The 13,904-nt window shown below is 32.1% G+C and overlaps 1 long non-coding RNA gene across 1 annotated transcript; it reads right to left on the bottom strand.

Annotated features, from left to right (window-relative positions):
• Window positions 1–560: 560 nt before the first annotated feature.
• On the bottom strand, window positions 561–3,220 carry LOC134694705 (uncharacterized). The gene is made up of 3 exons (XR_010102590.1): window positions 3,155–3,220; window positions 2,718–2,810; window positions 561–1,336 (listed from the first exon to the last, which is right to left on the bottom strand). It is a non-coding gene; the product is annotated as an uncharacterized LOC134694705 (long non-coding RNA).
• Window positions 3,221–13,904: the final 10,684 nt, after the last annotated feature.

Here is a 13,904-nt window from a genome sequence, read left to right as displayed (position 1 = left end):
CATGTATGATGTATGATTGATTGATATATTCTTGGTTGCCTAACGTCCAGTGGCAAATATTTCGTGCATATTCAGGACGAGAACAAGTTCACAATAAATACAATAGGTAGGTTGATACGATAAAGGCCATCTGGGATGATGGTCGGGGAAATTTGGACTGCCACTGGAAAATGAGGGCATCATGGATAGGGAGAGATATTTTGCCTTTCAACAGGCCACATTCATACCCCTCAAATGAGTTGTTACAAGGGTTCTTAACGTGTAAAGAGCGTGGCACTCTCTTTACATGAGGCATCGGTTTTAACGCCCCCTTCTGACCGTACGTGACTGCGAACTTGATACATCCTGCACAGCCACACGGACGCCCCACTTCGGCAAGCGTTTTACTGCGGGTCAGTTCTGAATTTGTTTTTCAACTATTGCAAAATATCATATTTTATTATGTAGAGTTACGTATTAGAAACTATACAAAGGTAACAAAGAAACAGGTCGGTAACAAACGTTGCCTGATTGTTTTTTTCTGCACAAATAGTCAGGTCAAGGTCCGAGTGCAGAAATTGGTAATTTCATGTTTTCTTATAACAATTTTTATTGTCACATTCTAAAAAAATCTACAAAGCAGAGCAGCATACTTTTTATCACTATAATTATTGCTGACTTAATTTTATTACTGAGTTATAGTATTATTGCCTTCCCATTTGCTATTATTGCCACTGGCTAGTTAAAGCAGCTTTCTATACCCACTAATGATATTTGTACAAAGTTAAATCAGAAAATAAAATCTTAGAGACATGTCAATCAATAAAATACATTGTTGCTTTGTGCTTACAACCAATTTTCCTTAAATGCCCATCTATAAATCTTTAAGTGCACGCAGCACTTTTTATCAAAAATCTTCATGGTAAAAATAAATGCAAGTCCTTCACATTTCATTATAACTTTCTATCAATTTCAGTTGTAAGATTTTGGTGAAAAAGTCATAAAACTTGTAAAATAATAAAACTAGAAAATAAAGTCATCATGAAAATACGATTTCTGTCTCTATCCACGAAAATATCAGAACCAAACCTTTTGTTCAACAAATTTAAAAAAAAAATCATAATTTCATCACTTAGAACAGTTTCTTTGTACATGTTAAATTTAATGCCTTTTTTCATATGTAGTCAATCCACCACAGTCCAATTCCAAGATTATGTACATTTCTTTGTGAAAAATATCTTTTGGTTTATAACTTATTCCAAGTTAACCATTAATTGTTCAGAACTAGGTGTTCTACAAAATCCAGCAGTGTTCTACTATCCATTTGATCAGCAGGTAGTTTTCTGCTCAATGATTCCTGAAAGCACAAAGTTCAAAGTTCATGTTTTTTTTAGAACTGACCTTGCAGTCTTTATATTTGTACTTTAGAAATGACCTTCTGGTCTTTTTATTGTATTTTAAAGAACTAACCTTGAGTTTGTCTATATATGGGCTGAAGAAGGCCAATGGCCGAAACCTCTTTAATAATGGTTTATTACTACAATAGTGTAAAATACTGTGTTTTTTTAAAACAAGGACATATATGTGTATTTTTTTACTAACCTTGAGATTGTGTATATATTTGTATTCTAAATCCGACTACTGTGGATTTATTTATTTTCGTGAATATCAATTTTTTGTGGATTGCTGAAAACTTGATTTGGTGGATTTGCCAATCTCTGTATACAAAGCCTATTGAAAATATGTTATTCGTTGAACACCTGAATATGTGGTTCACATGCACCCACAAAACCAGGAAAATTGATATAAATTGATATATAACTATTATTAATGAATCCACAGTATAAATTCGTATTTAAGAACTGACCTTAACCTTGAATATTTTAGAACTGACCTTCATCATGTGTTTTTATGAACTGACTATACTATATATTTGTATTTATCAAAACTGACCTTGACCTTGTGTATGTAAGAACTGACCTTGACCTTGTGTATTTTAGAACTGACTTTGTCTGTATATTTGTATTTTACAACTGTCCTTGAGTGAGTTTTATATATTTGTTTTTATCAGAACTGACATTAACCTTGTGTATTTTAGAACTGACCTTGAGTGTGTCTATATTTGAATTTATCAGTACTGACCTTGACCTTGTGTATTTTACTACTGACCATGAGTTGTCTTTATATTTGTATTTTTAAACTGACCTTGAGTTTATCAATATATTTGATTGACGAACTGACCTTGAGTTTATCTATATATTTGTATTTTAGAACTGACCTTGAGTTTATCTATATATTTGTATTTTAGAACTGACCTTGAGTTTATCTATATATTTATATTTTAGAACTGACCTTGAGTTTATCTATATATTTATATTTTAGAACTGACCTTGAGTTTATCTATATATTTGTATTTAAGAACTGACCTTGAGTTTATCTATATATTTATCTTTTAGAACTGACCTTGAGTTTATCTATATATTTGTATTTTAGAACTGACCTTGAGTTTATCTATATATTTATATTTTAGAACTGACCTTGAGTTTATCTATATATTTGTATTTTATAACTGACTTTGAGTTTATCTATATATTTTGATTGATGAATTGAGCTTGAATTTGTCTATATATTTGAATTAAATAACTGACCTTGACCATGTGTATTTTAGAGCTGACCTTGAGTTTATCTATATATTTGATTGATGAACTGACCTTGACCGTGTGTATTTTAGAACTGACCTTGAGTTTGTCTATATATTTGCTTGATGATTGCCAGGAATGATTGAAGCTTATCCAGTCATCAGTCCCTCGGTAAAAATCTCGAACTTTTTTCTGAAAGGAAAAGAGAATTATAAAATAGCTAATTGAAGAATTCAAGTAGAAAAATATTCAACAAGTGACAGAGCAACACATTAATTCAGGAATGTGCGGTGAATTATTCAACAGTGTTATTTGGTTACGACTTAAATAATTTTCTATATTTGAATTCTTTGATTAGTTATTTTTTTCATTTCATTGGCAAATGGCTTTTTTTTTTTTTTTTTAAATCTAAGTAGAAAATGAAAATAAGTCACAATTATAGTTTTTTATTTCAACATATGTGGTTTTTTTTATTTGTTTTTATCCAAATGATTTACTCAACATTCAAGTTGTTTCTATTTTAGATAAAAACTAACCATCTCACTCAGCAGTTCCTCTGTAACTGATTGGTTTTGATTGAGTACATATGCTACTTTCATAGGCTCTTCCTGAAAACAAACATCTAATAATATAGGATTGCTAATTAAACATATTGATAAAGACTATTGGCATACTGGGTTGTGTTCGATACCGTAGCAACTACTGAACGGGTAGCTAACCTAGCTGCTATCAATATATATGTCACTTAAATGTAGCCCTGAAAACCTCTTCAATATTGAACGCAACCCTGATCTTGCCAATGAACAATTATCAAAGAATTCCTCTTCATTGGAGATTTTGAGTGATTTTTTAATGTATTTGACTTGATATAAGTTTTTTATAAGGGGTTTTCATTTGATGTAGTCTTTTTGCAATTGACTTTAAGCAACCAATAATTAATCAGACAATATTATTATTTAAAAATTGTCTATTCTTTGAATTTTTCATGCAATACGTAGTGGTAAACAAAATTAACAAGAATGTGTCTCCAGTACACAGATGTCCCATCCTCACTATCCTTTTCTATGTTCAGTGGACCGTAAAAAATCGTTAATAACTCTAATTTGGCATTAATATTAGAAAGATCATATCATAGTGAATATGTGTACTAAGTTTCAAGTTGTTTGGACTTCAACTTCATTAAAAACTACTTTGAACAAAAACTTCAACCTGAAGCGGACAAATGGACAAACGAACAGACTGACAAACAGACGCACAGACCAGAAAACATAATGCAACTCTACTATGGAAAATGGGGCTTAAAAAACATGTCAGATATTAATACTAACATGCTACACCTTATATATTACATTATTTTGTCAAAACATATTTAGCATTGTTGATCTTTGAAATCATCAATTGATGTATTGATGGAGGAAATACTAAAAATTATTCTTCAAGAATCTCCTTTAAATGAAAATTATAAATCCTCAATGCTCTTCAACTTTGTACTTGTTTGGCTTTATAACTTTTATTGATATGAGCATCACTGATGAGTTGTTTGTAGTGAACACGCGTGTCTGGCGTACTTAATTATAATCCTGGTACATGGTAACTATCTCTAAGAGAGGTATGACCATGAACATATCATAAAAGCATTGTTGTACTTTGATACATTTTGAACAAGCAAATTTGGATTAATCCAATAACCTATTGATGGATTAAGATACATAAAAACAAATGTATATTATTTCCTTATTCACCAATCTAATGGAGGTATGACCATTTTAAAACATATCATAGCTGAAATAATTGATGTATTTTGATATATTTTTTAACAGGAAAATTTGGATTCTTAATTTTGGTTCGAACAGCGGTATACTATTTTTGCCTTAATTTATATCAAAAACGAAACTGTAGTACGACTACCAACTAGACAACCCTACACAAAAGACCAAAAATGACACAGCAATTAATAACTACAGGTCACCGTACGGCCTTCAACGATTGGCAAAGCACATACCGCATATTCAGCTTTAGAAGGCCCCGAAATGACAAATGTATAACAGTTTAAACGAGATTTACATGTATGATGTATGATTGATTGATATATTCTTGGTTGCCTAACGTCCAGTGGCAAATATTTCGTGCATATTCAGGACGAGAACAAGTTCACAATAAATACAATAGGTAGGTTGATACGATAAAGGCCATCTGGGATGATGGTCGGGGAAATTTGGACTGCCACTGGAAAATGAGGGCATCATGGATAGGGAGAGATATTTTGCCTTTCAACAGGCCACATTCATACCCCTCAAATGAGTTGTTACAAGGGTTCTTAACGTGTAAAGAGCGTGGCACTCTCTTTACATGAGGCATCGGTTTTAACGCCCCCTTCTGACCGTACGTGACTGCGAACTTGATACATCCTGCACAGCCACACGGACGCCCCACTTCGGCAAGCGTTTTACTGCGGGTCAGTTCTGAATTTGTTTTTCAACTATTGCAAAATATCATATTTTATTATGTAGAGTTACGTATTAGAAACTATACAAAGGTAACAAAGAAACAGGTCGGTAACAAACGTTGCCTGATTGTTTTTTTCTGCACAAATAGTCAGGTCAAGGTCCGAGTGCAGAAAAACTATTCTTAATGTAGTTTTCGGCCTGTTTTTGTTACTTTTGTTTTGTATATGACTTGTACGACGTTTCAAGGACGAAGTATAGTACTGAACATTTCAGAATCATAAATGGCCTCAAAAGAGTAAATGTATGTTGTAGTATAAAGTTGACACATTTTTTCTTTCTTTTTCCCTTCAACCGAGTTTTTTTTTCAGAAAAAAAAACAGGAATCCAACAATTTGATAAAAAAAGGAACCATTTCAAGTAAAAGATGATTGCGTCCACATTTGAGACTTTAAAATGCACCTTCGTAACAAAGCAATATATTAAAGAAATATAGTTGTGACAAATAAGATATCGTTTGATTATAATGGGTGAAACGGAAAGCGGAAAAAAGGGAGGTGGGGGCTAAATTGATGTGAAATAAACAGATTGAGATCTTTATTTTGATGAAAAAATTCAGGATGTGCCATTTTATAAACCTCCACCCCCCTTCATCCTTTTAAAAACTTGTAAAATCGCACGTTTCCTGCAAAATATAGGAACATATGTTGGATCCCCTTTTTCCCTTGGTTTGGAAGCCCTTTCTGAAAATGGCTGGATCCGCCCCTGATAGATTTGGAGGCAACTTAAATATAATTGCAATAACAATATAAAGAATGAACTTCCTACTTCATTAGTGAATGAAATGTTTTGAAAAGATGGATTTTGTCTTAATATTGTATATATAGTACGGTGACCAAGTAAGAAAAAGTCGCTTATTTAAGGAGTTTTATCGTCATTAAGACTATACGGCTATAAATCACAGAATTGGCAGTTCAAAGGTTACACTTCACATTTTGACTTGTCGTCAAAAAATCGTACGGTGCAATTTTTGTAAAATGGGCTTTGAAGTTCGTTGCCTTACTTCAAAGACAAAATCACTTTAAAGGATTTTAGGCCTGCATACTAAAAGATTATTCGTGATATGATTTCTGTTATCATATACATTGTTGTAACACCTTATTTGAACAATTTCAAACAAAGTTAAAGTGGATTTGTAATCACATAAGCAACACGACGGGTGCCGCATGTGGAGCAGAATCTGCTTACCCTTCCGGAGGACCTGAGATCACCCCTAATTTTTGGATGGGTTCGTGTTGTTTATTCTTTAGTTTTCTATGTTGTGTCATGTGTACTTTTGTTTTTCTGTTTGTCTTTTTCATTTTTAGCCATGGCGTAGTCAGTTTGTTTTAGATTTACGAGTTTGGCTGTCCCTTTGGTATCTTTGGTCCCTCTTTTATCAAAATTAATCCGTTATTGAAGAGTTTTTGTAAAAATTGAACACTACGAATATTTTGCATTTTTAAAGAGAGTACGTTTCGATTCATTTTATCATTTATTTTTACGCAAAATTAAAAATAATCAACATTTATATGATATTTCAAACCTTTATCAAACATCTTATCTCAAAGGAATTATTTCGACATGTGGCTTGAAACAAAATATACACTACAAAATGAAGATACAGGTTTTCCTCTTGAAATTCTACGTATCACAACGATTTTTGTTTGTTCATTGTCCCATTTCGTGTTGGTTATTTTGTTTATTTATGTATTTTTAATTTTTTTTTATTTTCGTATGTTTGTTTGATATGGGTTTTTCCTTTTTATATATTTCTAAAATTAAGAACAAAGCATGAATTTGAAAATGTAGCTATATATAGTTTGAATTAGGAAGTCCTTTACGATTATGTCCTAGTAGTTAAAAAATACAACACATGTGTTTTTATTTTGAAAAGTGTATCGTGTGCCAAAAAAAGAAGTACTGAATCACCTCCTTTAATGTAAAGAGTAAACGTTGCTACTTAAATTCTGTTAAAAGACTTAAGGATTGAATCGGCTAGCAATGTGTTGAAGTGTATGGGTCGTTTGTTGAAAATCCTGATTTGGTGAACCGATTCGATAATGATGTACCTTTTGCCCATTACTCACAACCTACACCAGTCTGAGAAGTGGTATAAAGTAAAATCACAAGAATACTGAGCTCAGAGGAGAAACCAATCGGTAAATCCATAATCACATGGCAAAATCAAATGACAAAACACATTAAAATCGAATGGACAAGAACTGTCCCATGGCATATAGCCATGGTATATATGGTAAACATCCGATACTTTTCAGAATTGAAAGAATTATTAACGTCTATGTAAGATCTTCCAATCAGGTTGTAAGAAGCATGCAGCCCACAGACTGTCCATTGTGCAATTCTTAATAACGTCTCCCCGTAGAAGTTAATCAATAAACACTTTGAGAAGCGCATAGTTTGTTCCCATAGGACTTCCAAAAATTTGTTGAAAATAGTCTTCCGCCAAATTCAACAAATACGTTGTCAATAAGAAACTCAAAAAAAAAACTTACCCCTTGTTCTTCTGTGTAGCACTCTTTGCTGTTTTGTTCATTGTGAACAAATATGTCTTATGGTACTACTAGTATCTCAAAGTAATAAATTTCTAGTGTATGCTATCATTTTTTGTTAAAAAGTACTTTGGATTATTTCTTTTAGACAATTTTTCAATTTCATAATAGACCTTTTCAACATCTCTCGACCCCTACAGTTGAGAACGATTACGACAGGTAAAATGCGAAGGGTCGTCTCAAATTAAAAAAAAAATGAGATCATTATTGATTTTATTGCTTTTAATCATTGACAATGATACAACTTTCCTACAGAGTCCAAATGACATGGTTTTTTTATTTTTTTATAAAGAAAATGACAGACTTTAAGTCACATTTCATCATTTAGACGTTTATCTTCTAGCTGTCCTGGTTGAATTTGGAAAACGAAAAGAACAAATCATGTTTTATTGTAGTTGATATTTAATTAAACAATGATTATGTCGGTTGACAAGGGCGGCACATGTCTGTTAGTTTTGGCCTTGGAAGCCTCCATAATGTACTCAATACTTTGTATCATTTCAATTCACCAATTTGGTGTTCCATTTGAATTCTGTATTCACCAATCACTGCTTAAATGTTGTTACATTGAATTGAGGGGTCAATTATATTTTTTTTCAAAATTCATCAAGGAAAAACTTTAACTCGAACAAGATATCTTGAAGCGGAGAAGATAAAAAAACAAAACAAAAAAACAAGATATTTTCCTTCGACCTTAAAAAAAAACGGCAAATATTTGGCGAAAGACTCACACAATCACAAAAATGAAAAGAAAATTTGATAGGATCTAGAATGATTGTTTAATCAATTCAACATGAAATGTCGTGCAAATACATACGAAATAAGAATATTATATGACAGAGACATATGTATGGTGGACGGATGTGGACGTTTCCCCTTTTCGTGTTTTCGGGGAAATCGAGAAAGCGAAATCGAGAATTTGAGAAATCGGGAAATCGAGAAATCAAGAAATTGGGAAATCGAGAAATAGAAAAAGCAAAAACGCAAAAAATTATTTATTTATTTGGTTGATATTTATTCTTAAACTATATAATCAAAACAGTATAAAACCGCCAATCCAATATGGTACGTAATGATAATCATGATGTTTTTTGTCTTTGAGACGATCCATCCATTTTATCTGTAAACTGTAGGTGTCATTATCGGTGTCGAGAGATGTTGAAAAGGTCATTGTCGGTGTCGAGAGATGTTGAAAAGGTCTTATAGGCACTAGTAGCCCGATTTGAGTCTGAAACGGTCATTTTGGTCTGATCACATCTTGATTGACTGGATTTACCGGTAGAGAAATTCGTCACGATATTTAAGATCGTTAAGTCGCCGCTCAGATCGATAGCCTCACAAGGTAAATCAGTTCGTTAAGACATGTCAAGACGGAAAAGACTGAATCGTCTAGCGGGTTGTTTAGACCCGTTAAGACCGTGTCAGACCAAAACAGACCATGTATACAAAATTACGTTCACAATGTTCAGACCCTGTTTAGATCCGTTCAGTATACCGGTTTGATAACACGAGTTGCGCCCCTTCTACTCGATAATGCATTTAAGATTAATATGTATATATGTTTTTTTAACATCAGGATTTGTTTGAAGTATATTTCTTTTCTTGTTTTGTCGAGGAACTAATAAATTATTCGTCTATATATGTTGTTTATTTTTTAATAAATGTTAGTTTATATAAATATATATTGGTAATTAAATGCAAGGACGTATGTTAATTGAATACACACCAGAATGTATGCCATAAAGGTGTCTTCTCATTTATCCAACTTTTTAAAATAAGGTATTCTCATTTAGCCAACTTTTTATTTTTGTTAATTATTGGGTTGTTTGTTAAATAATAGTAAGGTGTCATTCTAAAATTTGATAGTAAATTTGTTCCTGTATGTTTTTGTACTATTTAAAAAATATACATGTATATAAAATAGGCATACATAAAATGTAAACTATTTGTAACTAAAATTTAGTATATTTAAAATAATAAATAAATGTTTCATCATTTATCATGTTTATACAGAAGAAACCCACATATCAGTAATATTTGTTCATTTGAGGTTCTGCGTAAATTTACAATTACACTAGTAACATGTGTATTTGGTATAGCATTTTTACTTCACAATCTGGATAGCCTTTAGTAGTATCATATTGTTTCAATATTCATTAGTTAGCAACCAAGTAACATCATCGGACCTACATTTTGCCATCAACTTCAAGCACCATGTTAACTCATGTACCATATACCACCTATCGGAACTAGACATTGACATGATTGCTTTAATTTAAAAAGAGAGATATTTATTAGTCTATCTTCTTCATAATTTGATGAAACCCAGGAGCTTCTAAGCTTCACCATGTACCCTCTACCCGGGGAACCGTCATTACGCCTTTCGTTCTGACAATCCTGGCCTAGGAATATTGAAATGTTTAGTAATGGTTATACCGTATGAATTGGAATTTCTCGATATTGGTATTCTGCTGTTAAGATCCATCCAACCATTTTAAACAAACAATAGACAATATTTTAATGGAGGAAGTTTGGCATAAAAAATGTCAAACCCTGACACTTTAACTATAAAATATACATGCTCCAAGTCAGGAACTGTTACATTAGTGCATTACATATTTATTTTATGTTTTTGGCAAAAATAAGGTCCAATTTTTGTTCTTTCTCCGGCCCTTCTTTTAAATATCCTTGAAACGCCCCTAAACCTACATAGACAACAGACTGACCCAACTTAAGGATAGACTACAGCAAGGACAGATCAACGTATATCACTACACTGATGCAGAATCCTACCTTCTTAAACTAGGATGAAGATCTAGTACTGAGCATGCCTTTAGTGTGTGCTATGGATCTTTCTGTGCTATGTTTTTTAACCCTTGTGCTTTGTTGCTTTTGTTTATATATATATAAGGAAAATTATTAGGATTATATATTATGTGATTTTGTTTTGTTCTAGTCTTTGTGTAGTGAAACGTATTCACTTATATTTTGTCTTATTTGGATCATTTGGTCAGAAGAACAGAAGAAAATGAACGAAGAGGATCTATTACACCAAAAAAAAGCTCAATCTCATTGACACATCTCTTCATGAATAAAAGTGCAACTGATATTTTTCCTATCCAATTCACATTTTAAGTAATGGTGAAAAAACTTTAAAATACTTTCAAATGATTTACTTTACATTAACTAAATGTCAGTTGCACATTTTAATATGCTATGCTAAATAATACTACAGAAAATTTAATCCAGGTATATTTTTCAGTCTTATCTTTCACCTGTCATTCAACCCAAACTATAATTGAAAAACCCTTTGTTCTTGATAACCTTTGATCTCATCTATCCAACTTTTTTTTTACCTATATTACTTATAATTTTAAAAAGTTGGATAACTGAGAATGAACCGCCATAAACCTTAAAATGTTGTGAACACCGGTGAAAATGTTTTTCGTATTTGAAGTTTAGTAACGGAAAATCCTAAACGTAACCTAAAAAAGTTAAGGATCCACAGAACTGCAGCGGAGGCAAATTAATTTGTTTTATGTATGACATTTGCTTTAATTCGTTTTATGTTGATATATGTCCTAGTTAACCGTTGAAGCTGTCGCATTTTGTTTGCATGTTTATTTTTTTAGTGCGATTTACTCTATTTAAGTTGGAAAAAAATATTCCCGACATCCGGAAATTCGAAAAAAAGACTTCTCGGATCCCGAAACCTGATCATCATACTGCATTCATTCAGTCTCTGTCGGGACGGTGTTAAAGTATCACCGTATAGAAATTTTCATTCAAACGATGTATCCTTATAATATTTATTTTCTAATCCATATGATAGGTATATTGTACTTAGTATATATATACATATGGCGTTAATTCAAACAAAATCTGTTTTAGTTAAAATGGTCGAGTTCGATGGCACGTGCTAGTAATCAACCGGGTCAACAGGTAACAAAATCAATGATCCGTAACGTAAGAAAGTACATGCCTATTATATATTACAATTACTCCCATCATCATTCTTAATAGAATGGTGCCGTAGGGCTAAACGTTAATAAAGAATTAATGAATTTGTGTATACACGTATTAGTGATGTCTGGTCGTTAGTTTTTAATGTACATGCTTATGTTTTCAAGTTTTTGAATTGAGCAAAACAACATGAACTGTTCGGAAGCCGTTTGTTAAGTATTCATTAGAAACTTTTCGCTTCTCTACTTATATAGTTTAGAGAGTATTCCTTTAAATTGTGTCAGTTAAATAAAGTAGTGTGCATTTGTATTCTATTTATTTTGCTAATTGTATCATTATAATATACATTTTGTATTTCACTACTATATATACTATAAGTTGTAGTGTGATTGATTGTTGGTTGTTTAAAGTCCAGTGGCAAATAATTCATTTATTTGCAGGACCAGCTGTAAGTTAAAGACATATATGGAACTCACCGGTGTATTTTTCACGTGTTATAATATATAAAAGAATAATTAATTTCTAAAATATCGAAACATAAAGGAGGCAAATCGCATGGATTACCCGCACTTATCAGTTCTTTTTTCTGTTTTGTCTTAAAAAAATAATGTTTTTTTTTATATGTTGATATAATTTACGATAACTGCGGTGTATACGTGCTGTCAGACGAAAGATAAATATGTGCCCTTTGATATTCGTCACCAATTTGTCAAATTTTACATAGATGACAAACACGGTTTTCTCTCAGTACATTTTGCCATCTTCTTGTTTCAATAGGCAATTTTTTATTGGTCGTTCGAAATCGACAAAGAACAACGGCGTCTTTAAAGTTCAAAATGTTATAATATTCCTCAAATTCCCAGTGTTTCTTAAAGATTTTGTAGTTAATAGCTTTTGGCGAATTTTGAATTCATGAATTTCAATTCTGAAGAAACTGGTCTAACAGTCTTTGCTTTATTACAGTTTTTAACCAATCTTTATCTATAAAATTTTGTAGAGAATGAAGGATGCAAGTCCAAGCTTTGAATTAAAATGGTTATTAAATAGACACACAAATAAAAGAACAAGTGTAAGTGTTGGAATGAAATATACAATATATCACAATGTGCATTGTCGAAGAAGTTAAATTTGATTTTACTTTGGTAACTGGACAAAATTGAAGAGAGGCAGCCCAAACTTTTCTCCTTTTTATTACGAGTACAAATAAACTGTTCTTAGTTATTTCGTAAAGCATTTCCTTAAAAAAATAAAATCGCGCGTGAACTAACAATTACTCACATTGCAGTATACTATACTGCTTTCGATACAAATTATATCAAATTATAGAGCAGTCTAACGGCTCCAACTCAACATTTGAACCCTTCTATGTTGGGGGTTGGGTCTACCATTTAGTTTGAAAGCTCCAATCATACAAGCTGTTTAACCCTTTTTATTGTGATGATTGGGAATTTGCATTAAGCTGTTGGTCACGTGCCGAGTGGCACACGCTGATTTAAAAGTCATTTAACTTCACAATTACTATAGCTATTGATACCATATATATGAATTATATACTAATATTCTCTTATATCCATGTTCCCTGGGGCCTTAAAACGTCGTTTTAGTGAGAGCCATTAGTGCTAAAACGTTCTTCTTAGTGTACTAAGAAATCCTTTGCGGTATATATGTTCCGGACCATATGAGTATTTGGACCATACGCGTATGGTCATAACCATATGCGCATACTCATATGGTCCGACCATACGCTTTTGGTTCGACCGTACGCGTATGGTAGGACCGTACGCGTATGGTCGGACCAAATGAGGATTATACTCGTTTGGTTATTAACGGGCCGGACCATATGAATATTTGGACCATATAGGTATTTTCAAATATACAATAGAAATAAAACAATAAACTTTATCTAAAAAACAAATTTGTTTACAAAAAAATGTATTAGTTTTATATTTCAAAAGCTACATAAACATTAAATATAGATGCCACAGTCAGTTGATCTTAGTTTTCATCGCCATATACGCGTATGGTCCAGATACTTATATGGTCCGGAACATATACACAACGGACTCGTTGGTCTTAATCACTACTTTACCTTTGATTTTATCACCTTAATTTTCACATGTATAATACTACTTTTTATTTGATGCATGACATATATAGGAAGAAATTTGAAAGATTAAAGCCTGTATTATACACTAACAACTACCAAAGGCTGATAATTATGGCATCGAATCATTTGTTACTCATACACAAAATATTCACACTGTCGT

The sequence above is a fragment of the Mytilus trossulus genome, chromosome 13 (genome assembly GCF_036588685.1).
Source record: "Mytilus trossulus isolate FHL-02 chromosome 13, PNRI_Mtr1.1.1.hap1, whole genome shotgun sequence".
In the NCBI taxonomy this organism is placed as follows: domain Eukaryota; kingdom Metazoa; phylum Mollusca; class Bivalvia; order Mytilida; family Mytilidae; genus Mytilus; species Mytilus trossulus.
The sequence above is the reverse complement of the archived record's forward strand: the minus strand, read 5'-3'. Positions and strand labels throughout refer to the sequence as shown.